This window comes from Xiphophorus hellerii, chromosome 11, assembly GCF_003331165.1.
Source record: "Xiphophorus hellerii strain 12219 chromosome 11, Xiphophorus_hellerii-4.1, whole genome shotgun sequence".
NCBI lineage: Eukaryota > Metazoa > Chordata > Actinopteri > Cyprinodontiformes > Poeciliidae > Xiphophorus > Xiphophorus hellerii.
The window spans coordinates 3,181,138-3,193,347 of record NC_045682.1 but is presented as its reverse complement, the minus strand read 5'-3'; the positions used below and the strand labels follow the sequence as shown (position 1 = coordinate 3,193,347).

General features: G+C 38.2%; 1 long non-coding RNA gene across 1 annotated transcript; it reads right to left on the bottom strand.

Moving 5' to 3' along the window:
* Positions 1-353: 353 nt before the first annotated feature.
* LOC116728934 (uncharacterized) lies at positions 354-7,045 on the bottom strand. The gene is made up of 3 exons (XR_004341045.1): positions 7,030-7,045; positions 3,104-3,107; positions 354-478 (listed from the first exon to the last, which is right to left on the bottom strand). It is a non-coding gene; the product is annotated as an uncharacterized LOC116728934 (long non-coding RNA).
* Positions 7,046-12,210: the final 5,165 nt, after the last annotated feature.

The window sequence follows — 12,210 nt, the reverse complement described above, 5'->3', positions numbered from 1 at the left end:
CAATGACTTTACTTCTTATCAAAAACAAGAACGCGTTCAAAGAAATCGTATTCACAGTAACTGGTTACCAAATGGATCCAGTTCCTGATCTGAATGTTCATCTGTTGCAAAAGGAAGCGTCAAGTTGAGCTCACGCAGACTAAAATTGAAATAATTTATTGTGGTGTGACAGGTGCAGAACATCAAGATATTTTATCATGCTGTTTTGAAAAGTTTCAGATTTTCTTCATTTATTTTACTTAGAATCTGTAATTGTAAACCCTGTCAAGCATGTCTGGTAACTGACAATAGCTTTGTTTCCATTACAAATGTGAGCAAAACTTTGTCAATATTCCATCAGTGTTGAGAAAACACAACAATTTCATAACTGTTGTGTTGCCATTAAATAAGAAACGCAATTAAAATCCCATATGAATAAGTTTCTCATGCAATGTCATTAAAAACCATGCTGCACCATCATCCTCCTACCACTTCCTGTCTTCTTCTTTGTCTTTTCCACCAGTAGCAACATCCGGTTGTTTTTCACATGACTTGTCTGAGGCTACAAAAAGTGTTTCCACTGCAGTGGAAATACACAACACATGAAGAGTGCTTATAATGCTGAATTATAAATATATCTTATAATACTGTTTATATCTGTCATCACCATGATTTTTATTTATATCATACGTGAACAAGCTAATTCAAGTGTGATTTTAATTTCATTTCAACACCACAGTTGCTAAATTATGTATTTTTGACATCAGCAGAATAAAGGCACATTGAGCACATTTGTAGCTACTGAATTTAGATCTTACACATGTCTTGTAAAATAGACATGTTTCCGCCACAGCTTACTACTGTTGATGCAAGGAGCGGCCATATTGAAACTCAAAGTTGGCATTACAGGTCATAACTGGGGGGAGAGATGATGGCTCCCAATTTCCCAGTGGGAAATCTAATTTCGGAGGGCGTCCCAGTTGATTTTTCCGTCTGGGTAGTCGGACTTTTTAAATTCAGAACCCAAAAGTATTTAATCCCCTCTCCTTCATTTGCTCCTCATTGGATTCTTCTGTTATCTTCGTGAACCCAGTCCCTGTTAGTTCTTTGTTTCCTTATTATTTTGTTGTTTTATCATTTTTTCTTTGAATTCAGCCCGTTTGCATTTGGGTGCAAAAACCACCACACGTCTTGACATTTATTTTGACTCAAAGCCACTTCTTGATCAGCAGTACCATCTATAGAGTGAAAACAAAGTCCATGTAGTCTGGGGCAGCATTAGCTCCTCCAAAACCTCTGTTGAACAAAGAGACAAGATCAAACCTGAAACGTCTCCGGAGAGAAAAAACAGACATCACCTTCAGACATACATGTTAAAAGCAGCAAAGATTGAAGATAATTCTTAAATGGGGAGCAGTGGAAGAAGCATAGCGAGAAAATGTGATCAGTATGTCCTCATGTTTGCTCATAATGTTTGAGGGCATGCAGCTAAAAGACACTAAGGTGTATTCAGACACACATTTGTGCTCTAGCTTTAATTCAGCTCTACGGAAAAACAGCAGGTCACTAAAACCTTCATTCAAAAAGAAAAAAACCCCGCATACCTTTTAATGCTGTTATTTGTTTAAAAGTTGATGAAGGCATTAAGGCTGCACTGTGGAGAAAATAAGGTATTAAATGAGAGGAAGGCCAGCTGTTATCTGCACAGTGCGGAGCAGAGAGCACTCACAGAGGATGTGGAGAACCGAATTAGCCGCAAATGGGTCTTTATTGTCGACATCCCACATCCAAGACATTTTCCTATTTACCTCACAGCTGCGCTCGCATAATGAAGTTAGCTGTAGCATCACAAACATCCTGACTGTTCCTTCTCCTCCCACAGACGACCGCGTCGCGGCCTGCATGTGTCTGAACCCATCAGCCGAACTGCTGACGCTGATTCCCGACACGCACAAGTCACATTGAATCTATCTGCTGCCTTCCAGCCACAACGTGTAAACACATCACCTCAGGACGCGTGAAGAATAATTACCTTTCATATTTTCATTGCATGTTTTGAAATGTAAGACAATGAAACAAACAGGCACAGAAATTCATCTAACCCACTCACTGCCAACCCACTCATTTCAATCCATCTTATGCATAAGCAGAGCAACTCAAACTCCAAAATCTTCAGAGAAACGCTTCTGGCAGTTTTGAAATCATATAATTCTGAGATGAGAAGTCACAACTAGATTAATGTCCCTAAATATGACGTGACAGATGACGAGGAGAATCAGTCGCTGGAATAAATCTCAGTATGTCATTAGCTACTCATCATTTCACCAAGGTAACAAGACTGGAAGTCATTTCATCACATTGGAGGTGAAAATACAACATAAGTGATTCATTTTTAATCATGTAGCTCATCAGCTGAGCAGCAAAGCGTTAAGTCTGCAGCCAGACGTGGAGCTCTGTACTGAAGCAACTCTTCAAAAGGAGAAATTCACCATTATTTTCCACTTTTATCTTTCTTCCATTCTCAAGATCCAGGGAAAGAAGGAAGAGGTTGAGGAGGGAAATCTCCCTCCCCCCAGTGACACACATCAGTACCTCATGGGATATTCCAAGAAATTTCCGGTCCAGAAGGGATTTGTAGTCCCTCTAGTGAGGTACGGCTCAGTGCTGAGGTTTTGTCCCACGAGGAAGAGCCGAGAAAACCTCTGAAAGGAGCTGAGCTGACAGAAGGCACATAATTAAAGGCCTCAGCCACTTCAGCTGACTTTAGGTAGAGCAGCATCAGCTCTACTTCAAACTCGACTTTTTCTCTCTCGGAGGCGGAGACACACCACCCTACTGACAAAGATCACTTTAGTTCTTTGTTTCCAAGACTTATTCCACAATCCATATCGAATGACCACAGATGAGGTTAGTGTTTAGATGGATCATTCAGCTAAGCTCGTTCCCGAAATCTGTCTAATTCTCTTGTGGTCCATCCTACCATCACTGATCAACAAGACTCTGTAGCCTCTGTTACAAAATGTCAGCACTGCACATAACATCTTCACATGCCATTCTTTTCCACATGTTATTGGTGGAAAACGCAGTCTAAGCCAAGATTCTTTCTTTCACCAAACCAAGCTACTGTCCTAACAAATATATTAAAGCTAAAAACAAACAACTTGTTTTTGACTGCTATAAATTGGGGTACAGACAGTGCTATGTGCTACATTATTTCCCCTCAAGTACAATGCCAGACATTTAGCATCTTCTTTTTAAGCCGACATGCGCTGTAGGAAACATGCCACAAACAAGCAAAGAAGGCTTGCTTGGTATTCAAAGGAGCCTCCTGAATCCCATCAGAATCTGGAGGCAGATACCAGAACTGGGATGAATTTGAACACAATTCAAGGGAAGCGAAGGCATGGAAACAGAAGTGACATCTTCAGTGATTGTTGTTGTACCCACATGTGTCGGTGTCAGCTCATCCTGGTGCCAGAAACAGACTGCAGAAATAAGATATGAGCGGGAATGCTGAATTGAAACCGATGGGCAGCAAATGGAGGCCATATGTCTCCTTATCTGGAGAATATTTCAACTGTCTCGTTGCCTTTATGCTCTTTTTACCTGAAATCTTACTGTGTTCCTATGGCCCTGCTTCACAGTTTAATGGAAGAAATGAATTGAAAGAGAACATGAATTGTGCTCCTGAGAACATATTTTATTTCTAAAAAATGCAACACTAGTAGTTTCAAAGCAATTTATTTCAAAATGAAATGTTATTTCTTGTCTTTGTATGTTTTATTGAATGTGGCTGGTAACCCCTGATATTTTTACACGTTTGTTTTACTGCTAGTTTAGCCTTCAAAAGTTAATTTAACCATGATCAGATAACTAATCACTGTAGATGTCTATGGAACAAAAACTTTCCAAGCATATAGGATGGCTTATTTATTCTGTTTTATTTTAACATAAACCGCAAAGTTCAATCTTGTCATTGAACAGGTTAAGAAAAAAAAAATACTTTCTATTTTTACAATTCTAAAATTAGGACATACAGTACAGACCAAAAGTTTGGACACACCTTCTCATTGAATTCAATGAGAAGGTGTGTCCAAACTTTTGGTCTGTATTGAGTACAGACCAAAAGTTTGGACACACAGATGTGTCCAAACTTTTGGTCTGTACTGTATATGTCCCCTAAGTAATGGTCCATTCAATTTTATACCTTCATTTAACTTACCAAGTGAAATATCGGTAAGAACATGAAAACAACTCGACTTTAACCCAAGTTTTAGCAACTAGACTTCCCATCAGTCCCGACCTTCAAGCCAAACATGTCTGCCTGATGGCTAAATTGTGTTAACATTTTCAGAAACTTTTAGCGCAAGCTGCTGTTTATATTTTATATCAAATGCACTTGGGATGCAAATGCTCCATTTATGATCATGAAGAAACAAGGATCGAAGCAGAGATAGCAGGATGAAATGTCATCATCAGCTTTTAGTGGCGCTAACAGTTAAATTGACCATTAAAGACAATAATTGTGAAATTTTACTGACCTTGCAACTGATATGCAATTGAATTGCAGCAGATGTTTTAAATGTCAACCAACCAGAGTGCAGATTTATAGTAACTATTTTTCTCGAGGCATGAAAGCATTCACTGTTTCTCATTCCTGCAGCTGAAAAAGATGTCATCATTCACAAATGAAATAGTTACAATATTTGTAGTAGATCGTTTATGTTGACCGAAAATAACGAGGGTTCATAAAACAGTTTGATGAACGTCATGAGTAAATTTGGTGTGACAAGGAAATATTCCTATTAATAAATGCATACTTGTCTTTTACATACAAATAATTTCCATAAATCCTTATGTTTTAAAGAGTACCAAAAAAAGATTTTTCATCTATTCATCTATTTATTGTCTTATTTTAATTCATAGTGGTTCAAACCCATCTCTCTCAGGGTAAAATAGAAAAATGAATACATTTTATAAATATAAGACCTTTCACTGAAAAATCTCAGTGTTTCACAGTTATGGTATAAGCAGTAAAACATAATTAATTTCAAATATGACTAAAAAGTCAAAGAGCAAATGAATAATCATGCTTGGGGATCTCAAGGCGTATAATTTCCTGCTATTCTGGGTCATCCTCCAAGTGGGATGTGACTGGAAAAACTCCAGAGGTGGGCACCCAGGACATAATCGGATGTTCAGACCTTATCTCAGCTGATTTCTTTCAATTCAGGGAAGAAAGCAGCTCTGAGATGAGCTGCCCTTGGATAATGGAGTTTTATCTGTAATGCGGAGCTCAGCCAACATACAGAGGAAGTTATTTTCAGTTGCCTATGTTCAAGATCTCATTCTTTCAGTCAAGATTCATATCTAATGATCAGTGGACATGGTCAGAATGTAGACAGAGTGACAAATCAAAAGCATTGCCTTTGGACTCTTTCTTCACCAGGCAGATCAAAACAACACCTTCATTACCACAGAAGAAGCCTCAGTCTGTCGATCATTCCCCTGCTCCAGTCTACAGCCTTATGACGAAAACAACAAGATCCTGAAACTGCTCCCTAAAGGGGGAGAGGCTCCACCCAACCTGGCACATTTCACCTTTTACTAGGATAGGATTATGTTTTGGGTTGTGAACAACATTATGAAAAGCTTATGAAAGATCTTTAATTTTTTTTTTTTAAAGGTTTTATTGGCTCTAGTGGCCTTTATTTGATAGTTACTTGACAGGAAAGTGGGTAATGAGAGAAGGGGGAAGACATGCGGCAAAGGTCGCCAGGCCGGGAATCGAACCTGCGACAGCCGCAACGAGGACTAAGGCCTCCTTATGTGGGTTGTGCTTAACCCCTGCGCCACCACAGCACATCCCAAAGATCTTTAATTTCACCAAGATAATTCAATCTAATTTCATGTATCACTTTGTTTTTCTCCAAAAACAACAAAATAAATAAATCAAAGTGTATGATTCACAAAACGCACAAGCTTTTCCCAAACTTAAAAATGTTAAAGTAGCTGTATAAAAAACAAAACAAAACAAAACAAACAAACATACGTACATGTAAGATATGCCAAAAATGCCTTGTACTTTTTCTTAAATGACCTCATTAGCTGATTAAAGTTTAGTTTTTAATATAAAATCATTTCTTAAGACTTAAGGATTTCACCTCTTTGGACAGACTGTGCAGATTGTCATGCTGCTTCCCTCCATGTTTAAATCCACCCTTCGCTTCTTCACATCAGTTTTTTTCTCATGTCTTATTTTTTTCCTCTCATCACCTCTGCTCAGCAGTCAGGCCTTATTGCTCACTCTGTGTTCACACAACGTCTGCCAGTTTAGGCTCTTATGAATTTATTACTGCCAATAGCTTCTAAATGACTTTGCCACAAATTTGTGAAATTATTGGGTTAAATGTTTACTTCACCCTAAATTCAGTTAAGACTTATGCCAGTAAGTCTAAACTTATTGGCATAAGGTTTGCTCACTTCTGCCAATAAGTGGGGAAGACTATCAAGTGAAATGCAAAGCATTGATTAGACTGATTAAATGCTGTCTGATAGAGAGTGACATACATCTTTTAATTAGGAATCAAATGTGTTTCGTTCATTTGGGGCACAAATCTGATGGTGCACATATTTTTAAAACCGAGAAGAGGATATGTCATTTAAATAATGTAGATGTGTACTGATGTGTACAGGTCAAGAAATGGACACAAGCAAATTAAACCAAGTCGAGTTTAATTGTCAGTCTTCTGTGTATACAATCCTAGCGCAGTACAATGTAAGTGTGTTTGTCTGGGGTAAGTGTGAGACAAATTAAAATAAGAGATGAACACGTGCGTCGTTGATAACAGGATTCCTTGACCTGCTTCTTCAGCGGTTTTGGAAGACACCTTGAGAAAGAAACCTAAAAAATCTTATGAGCCACTTTAGCATCATTGGCTGTATTTTTAAGAAAACCACATTCTGAATCTTACCTCTCGTCACCTCTCCTGTGTTTGTCGAAATCATTTCCACGTGAACGCTCTATCGTCACGCTTCCAGCAGCAAAACTTTTCATCATGGTTTGTAGAATCTGTCCACATTCATTCCTAGGATTTCGTCACTTTAAGTGCTGTGCTGCTGTTGACAAATATGATACATGAAGGCTCGCATCCTGGCAGATTAAAAGACAAAGACATCTGTGGCCGTCTGGGCATGTTCGCCATGTTTTGCCAGGGGGACAGTGTTGTTGTTGCTGTTGCCAACACCGCTGCCAGATGTGTCTGTGAGGGTTTCTCTCATGTGGCAACAGACTGCTCCCATTTCAGAAAATGACATTGGCTTCAGATGAAGATTGAACATGTCAGGCCTGCTATTTATTTCTTTTTTTGTTGACTAGGTCATGTTTGTTTGTATTGACATTTTTAGTTGCTTTCTACCACTTCAACAATTTTCTGCATACCTTATGTTAACCTTCTACTAAAACATTTGTCTCCATTTGCCTGATCACGCTCACTGCGATTTGAATTTTGCTCCGGGTTAATTTGGGGAGTTTATATCTTTGTTTAAGAACAGCTTTAAAAGTATTGCTTCATATATTTCTTGTACAGGACGTCACAACTCTCCTAAAGGCTGAGACGAGCAAAACAACACTTATCTTTAAGCCGCGCTGCCTTCTAGGTAAATCTTATGGATTAGTTTAATATCCCAGACAGGAAATCAGACTGGTTCATGGAGCATTGCATAAAGTAATGATGCCATTCAACTTTTTCACATTTTGTGCATTCCATCCACCAACATGTATTTTGTCAAGATTTTATGCCATTGATTATTATAGAAGTGCAAAATTGTGAAATAAAAGAAAACATTTAAAAAATCACAATCAGTGATCACCAATAAGTGTTTTATTGTAACCTCCTAGGTTTCACAAAATCAACAGTTCCTTTCAGTTTTTTAATTGAGTGGCAAAGTTCCTATCCTAATTCTACTTTCAGAATCTCCTTACATGGTCTTTCTGCTTGAAGCCAATGATTTGACCTTTCTTAAACAGACTAACAGCTTTTCCACACACACAGGAAGTGTCTTTACACATACAGTAGTTATCCAATAAATAAGAAGCTACTCTTTGCATCAATTGGGATTAAATAACCTGCTGCCACCTGAAAGATAGTCACCCATGCAGTAATTATCCAGTAAGATCCTCCTATCTACTTGTCTGTTTTGTATACAGTCACAAATGTCAGTTTAACATTTCGAATATATACATATTTAAAGAGCCTAAATGTGCGGCAAATAGTGGTGGAGGGCCACACTGGGTTAACTCGGGGAATCTCATCTGCCCGACGCGTCTGTCAATCATCTCAAGGCCACTTCTTTGTTCTGTCACAATTATTGATTTATTCCATTTTTGATTATCATGCTTCAAACTTTACAAGGACTGCGATACAGACTGACCAGGCAAACAATGCACAAGTACCAACGATCAATGATACGACAACACGGTCAACAGAAACTATGATCACCTCACTTCCTCATACACACAAAGCCAGCATGCCAGTAACCTTCCCATTCATACTTGGTGACGTCGACACGCCCACCACCCAGGTGTCAAAGCCACGTGCTCCTGTCATATCAATAATTACATATTTCATTCATATGGCTCTTACAGAGCCTCAGTGAAAACGTGTTTATTCTTATTAACTCTTTGTGCAAAAAAACGGATTGAAAATCGATTTTTTTACTGCATGTTTATGTCTGTTTGTGTAAGGTTGAGATGCAACTGCACATGAAAATGGTAATCTGAATGGTAACCATTCAGATTACCAGCACAACAGATACACCATCAACACTGTCAGATGACTGATTACCCACCATAATAACTCAGAAATTGTCCAAATAGTTTAGATGTATTACCTACAGAAAGTTTCTGTTTATAGGTTTGTGGTGCATTTCTATACTAAAGAAAACGATATAAAACTTAAAATATTTCATAAAGAGATATTAACATTCATGGAAAAACCTTACATAAACTTGAAGCAGAAAGTCCGGAGGCCCCATAAGAAAGATAAAAGCTTACAGTATTCAATTATGCCGCATGAACTAATCAGTATTATTGCAAGAGAACACAAAACCTTTTGCTAGGGAAATCAAAAGAAAAACATTTCCCCATGTCCCCTGGAGGGCTCCGTAGCTTAGCTGAATCCTGGTGGCAACATTTTTATTATTATTATTTTTTTCGTGGGCAAACAGTGTGTCATGTTAAAATACTTTCTCACCTCAGGAACATCTCTGCCACTCCTCCAGAGATACCACAGGACCGATACATGTGTGACCAACATGCAGCAAAGAACACGTTGAATGACTCTGTGCAGAATTAATATCTAAAATATCCAAACCTACAGCTTTACTCCAAGAAGTACCCCAAAAGATAAAGTTCGAGTATGTACTTGTGCCATCAATGCTTTGCTTACATTTCTGGAGTTTGTTGGGTGGAGTTAATGAGAAATGTTCTGCTGGTATGTATTGCCCCAAAATCATGCAATCATTCAGTCATAAAATACTCATTGTAGCAACAACAACAACAACAAAAAAAAAACTATAGACTTGAGGATTGATGACTTCACAGAGAATTGGCCAACACTGAAGTCAAAATTCACCAAATTCAGGTTTTAAAATAAACTTAGACAAAAACTAGAAAAACAGTATAGTCTAATTTTTTTTTTTAATGTACGCATCATAAAAAAGGACACTTATCCTTTCTTATGTTAGGAAAAAGCACAAGTCTCCTGTGAAGACTAAAAAGATTCACATAAAGCCAGTTTCCCAACTTTTTATTATGCTAAGACTCAATAATGCCTTCACAACTTCCACCAGAGAATGTTTTCAACTCAGTTGTTTCTTAGTCGCAGAGACGGTGATGAATGTTGTTGTCATTTCTCTCTCCAAAGCTGTGGAATAATCGATGTGGAATCAGAGGAGGCTGCTCTTTGTATCCCTGACCGAGCACGGACGCTCCGGCCAGAGCATGAGATCCACAATGGGCCCCATTCATCAATCAGAGGCTGCAGAAAGAATAAAATCAATTCTGCATCACTATTTCAGAGAGTATAATGATTCTATAAATAAATGCTCTGACCTTTGTTAAATCAATGCCAAGAGATAAAACTCACTTTTCTTGTGATCTCACCTTGGCGCTGAGCTATCCAACACCAGCAGTGGAAATCAGTAAAAATCTCTGGAACTGATTTGATATTCTTGGACTTTAGGATTAGATTTTTTTTTTTTCAGTAACTGTAAGGTTAATGTCCCTTTTTATGTTGAGATTGGTAAAGGCTTTGCCACTAGTTCTCTATGGTGTTTGCTTGGGGAAGCACTAATTTTTAACATTTACGCTAATGCTAAAGAACTACAGCAACAAGGTATTTAGCAGAAGCTAATGCTAAAGCATTCACTTCAACTCAAATTCTTCTTTTGAAAGACTTGAATCATCGAGGCCCAATTTAATTTTAACATTATAACTTCCATGTTTTATAATGCCTTTAGATATTTTATTTATATTTATTTCATGTTCTCTCCTGTCAGTGTTTCCTCACATTTCCTCTTTGAAATAAAGTTATTGGGGAAGAAAGAGAGACTTTCATCAAAGGATGAGGAAAAGGAACTGTATAAGTAGTCTTCTCTCTCCTCAAAATAAAAGCATGAATATAAAAGTCGAACTACTTGAAGGATTATTAAGTCAAAAACCAAAATGTCAACACAGATGTTGAACTTTGTTCAACTGAAAGTTTACAAAACAGTCAAGTAATTAGCGCTTGAGAATTTATCCAGAAGAATTTATTTAAAGGAAGCTAAGTATGCTAACTGTTTTCAAAGTTAGCAAAGTATTAGGCAAAAAAATAATAGCTTGGTTATTAAAGTACTTTTTGTTGAGTTCTTTTTAAGCCTTTTACATACATTCAAGAGCACATGTCAGTCTGAGCGAAGCTGAATGTGTGACCCACACACTGGAACAGCTGCTTTTACTTACTGGATCCCATTAACCAGCAGACACCAGAACTGTATTCAGACCTCAGTTGACCAGACAATAAAAATATCACAGATGTTTTGTTTGTTGAAGCACTTTGTGATTTTTATCTTGAAAAGTGTCATATAAGCAAAGTTCAATTACTTATTCACTACAACTGTTTTAACAATTTGTATCAACATTCATCAGTTCCTTGTTAAACAGAACCAGATGTGTAGAATGATTCTGACAAGTGGATCAGACTTTACTCCTTTAGTAAAGATTAAAGCAAAAGAAAACAATGTACTGGGACTTGTTAAAAGGAAAGCTATTAGGTTAGCTTAAAATTTAGAAAAAGCATGGCTCTCTTTTCCTCCAGTTCTCCCGGGGTCCCGAACGGATGTCGTCACGGCTGCAAGACAACGGCGAAGGCACAATGACGTCACAGATCACAGAGTTTAATTCATACACAGCACCGCATGAATCCGTTAACAGAGCTGCAGAGGTATAAAGATATACAATTGATCACAAAATAAAACACACACAAGGGAAAACAGACACACACGAAACACATAAGACAGACAAAGGGCCCACGTGAAGAAAAGATGGAAAAAAACTCTAACTCTGTTTGCTGGCCTGGAATTTTTAAACAGAAGAGGAGTTTCCCTATTTAATATATGCAAAGAAGGCGTTCCGTTCTTTGACCAATTAGAGACCTTGTTCGGCCCCCCAAAGAACCCCGGAAACTCCCCTGATTACAGCTCCGATGTCTGGTTTTTATCTAAGTAAAGGCGGACCACTTCGTGCCCATCTCCATCCGACCCGGGCCGAGAGGCGCCAAGAAGTCTCTGACCCCTTTCGGACTGTAAATTTTATTGCTCTGTGTGTCAGCGGGGGAGGAAAAGGGCCCTGCTTTGTTTGAATGTCTGCTATTGTGAGCTCCCCCATGCTCCACAGAAAACTGTTCCAAATAAAGTGTTGGCTATCCCTTTACACATGTCGTAAGATTAAGTGTATTTTTAGCATTAAATAATCATTTTCCTTAGCAGACTGCAGGATGATTAGAAATGTTCACATTTACCTTAGAAGCAGCAACACTTTACAATCTTTACATGGACTTGAAATCTTCAGGGTCTTTTTCACTGTAGCTGCCTGTTCAGTTAAATTTGGTTCCTCCCTACCTCTTCACCCCTCTCATTCCTCATCTTCATCCCATTGGTCCCTCTCAACCCGTCTCTCTTCATCCCACT